Source organism: Condylura cristata, unplaced genomic scaffold (assembly GCF_000260355.1).
Source record: "Condylura cristata isolate star-nosed mole 26May11 unplaced genomic scaffold, ConCri1.0 scaffold00026, whole genome shotgun sequence".
Lineage (NCBI taxonomy): Eukaryota > Metazoa > Chordata > Mammalia > Eulipotyphla > Talpidae > Condylura > Condylura cristata.
In genome coordinates, this window is record NW_004567127.1 from 432,811 (window position 1) to 435,937 (window position 3,127).

Below are 3,127 nucleotides of genomic sequence, written 5' to 3' on the forward strand. Positions count from 1 at the left end.
GGGCGGGAGCCGCGGTGGGGCTGAGGGCTTCCAAGGTGCGCCCTGTGGCGCTGAATTCAGGGCAGAAGCGTGGGAGGAGAAGAGCAGCGAGGCCGGGGGGTGGCGAGCCGGAGCGCGGAGGAGACTGGGGTCCCCGAGCAGACAAGAGGCGCGTGTGGCCCGCCTCGCCTTGCGTGCGGCTGACATGACGCAGAATGAAGACCCAGAAAACCCTCTTCGCCTTCACCCTGATCCTGGCCTGGCACTGTCTGACCCACGTCGCTGCACCAGGCACCCCCAGAGGCCTCCCGCCCACGAATGGCCGATCGGCGGCACAGCCCCGACGCGGCCCCCGACCCCCCACCCGTCGTATGTTCACAAGCAGGGCCGCAGCGAGCTGGTGTGGGACTGCAAGCCCAGGCGGGTGCCAAGTCCGGCTGGTCACCGGGAGCTCCGCCAGCACCACGGTCAGCTCCACAGGTGCCTTCGGGAAGGTTCCAGCCCGGGACACCCTCGGGGAGCGGTAGCCCCGGGCCCCGACTAAGGACTAAGCCGCCAGGGCAGCTGCTTGGACAGAAGCTCGCCGCTCGCGAGCCCCGAGCCGGGGGGGCTTGACATCCGCAGCCACGCGCTCGCTCAGGGGCGCCCGTGTCCTGAGTGGCTGCGTGTCTGTCTCCTGGCCCCCGGCAGGCCCCGTCCGCCTCTGCCCCGCACTGGCTCTAGGCCAGGCTGCTCTCAGCCCTGAGCCGCACGCCTGGGCACACGCCAGACCCCGCGCGGCGGCGCGAGCTGCAGATCCTGTGTGCGGGACCGTCGTGTGCCCGCATCCGAAAGAGGAGATTCAGCAAGACCTCTACTCCGCTCCACACCGTGGCCGGGCCGTGAGCACGAGATGGACGCCTGCTTCCCCAGGACGCGTCAGCACCGAGGGGCTTCTCACAGAGCTGGCAAGTGATAGCTGCACTCCGCGAACGTGCAAGCGCTCGGTGTCCGCCACCGACTGCCACGCAACAGGCCACCCGAGACCCCTGGCCGGGCGCGGCAGCGCCCCCCGGCTCGCACGCGTGTAGCCTGGCAGGCTCAGGCCCGGCATCAGCCAGGCGGCGAGGGGCTGGCGCTGGACACTCGGTCCCCTGGGGACGGATGCCGCTCCGGGGCCTCAGCTCTGCGGACCGGCCCTCCCAGTGGCCGCCGGGGCCCTGCCCCGGCCTGAGGGTGGGGAGAGGTGGGGAGAGGTGCGGGGCAGAATCGAGAGCCTGCTGCACCTGCCCGCGGACGGCGCAAGTCCCTGAGGCCCGTTCCCAGAGGCAGTCGCAGAGGCCCTGGGGCTAACGGGGCCAGCGAGTCTCCCCTGTGGTGGGGACGAGGCTCTGGAGTAAGGTGTGGGGCCAGCAGTGTCAGCACACGTAGACGACATGGTCTCTCATGAGCAGGAATAATTTTTTTGAAGGTTTATTTATCTGTGCATACAGACCGGGGGCACAGGCCAGAGGTGCAGGGGTGAGAGGACTCACCAGAGACAGAGCAGGGAGCAGAACAGGCGATGGACGACGTCCACTGCTGCGGGGAGCAGCGGGGGACAGGAGAGGTCTGCCGCGCCCTGGGGCCCCCCGCGGCGGAGATCCAGCTGGCACGGCCGCGTGGCAGGGCAGCGTGGAGCGCCCTCGTCCCGGCCTCCCCTGTCCGTCCTAGGAGTCGGGTAAGTCCAGCTGGCCGTTCCCTCGTCGGTTACGTGTCTTGCAAATACTTCTCCCGGCTTGTACCTTGGCGCTGTACTCTCCTCACGGTGGCTTTTAACAACAGATTTAAGTGTGGCCCTCCCCGGGGGCGCAGCGGGTCAGAGCGCGGCACTGAGAAGCTAAAGCCACTTCCGCACGAGTTTGATCCCCGCCTGCCCCGGAGGTGACCCCAGGGCGCGGCAGACCTCTCCTGACCCGCCCGCCGCTCCCCTCAGCAGTGGACTTCGTCCATCTGCCTGTTCTGCTCCCCGCTCTGTCCCTGGGGAAGCCTCTCACCGCTCCTGAGCCTCTGGCCTGTACCCCAGTTCTGTATGCACAAATAAATAAATCTTTAAAAAAAAACCAGATTTAAATGTTCACTGTTGCTGTGGCTAAGTCTACCGGTGTGGTTCTTCGTGGTCCGCATTTCCGCGTTTAAGAATTCACCTGTAAACACGGCAGGTCCCTACCAGGTTCCCTTTGCCGTCTCAGTGCAGGTCCAGAGGACCCGGTTCCGGCTCCACTTGCCACCCGGACGGCGGCGCCGAGTACAACGTCCAGGTCTCCCACCTGCGAGGGGACGGCCGCAGGGCCCCGTGACAGCGTCGCCTGGCACACGCGAGGCTCTGGGACGCTGCTTCTCAGAGCGAGCACCTCGCGGGCAGCGGCCCCGTGCGGTCCTGTGCCCCCCGCACGGCCGGTTTCCTCCCAGACAGCCCCAGCGCCGGCCTGGAGCGCGGCCAGCACTGTCCCTCCCACAGCTGGCCCTGCCTCCCTCTGCTCAAACTTGCAGCACCCCCTGCCACCTGCAAAGTCCTAACCCGGGCTGGAGCTCACGGAAGCTGCGCTGGGAAGCTCTGCCCAGCCCAGGGCGCTGCCCCTCCGTGGAGTCTGCGTCATCTGGCCCCACCCAGCCGGGCAAGCAGGTGACCCTGGGGGGGGCAGCGGCTCTGGCCCTGGGGTTTTGAGTGCAGGCCCTGCTGGGTAGGGCAAGCTGGGCACGTCCCTTCCTCTCAGACTGTGTCCTGGCCTCAGACCAGCCTCGGACAGGTCCATGGGCTGGAGCGTTTGGTCCTGTGCCCAGGCTGGAGCCTGCCGGTGCCCTCGGCCGCGCCGTGGGCTCTCCCCGCCGGCTGCCTGGGTGTGGGGGCAGAGGCTGGCAGTGGGCGGGGCCTCGCTGGCCCAGGGACCCTCTGCCCACTGCCCAGCGCGCCTGGGCCGGGCAGGGGTGGCCAGGGAGGGGGGGGCGGGGCGGGACCCACCCCACCGGCCGTGAGGGGCCCGGGAGGGGACGCACCGTTTGGTGCTTCCCGACTCGGGGTTCATTGTTTCGCGGATTCATAATTTTCACCTACAACTGAACAGCTGGCTGGGCCTGCTCCCCGAAGCTGCTGCCCACCGGTAAAGGCTGGCGCCCCTACAGCACCCGC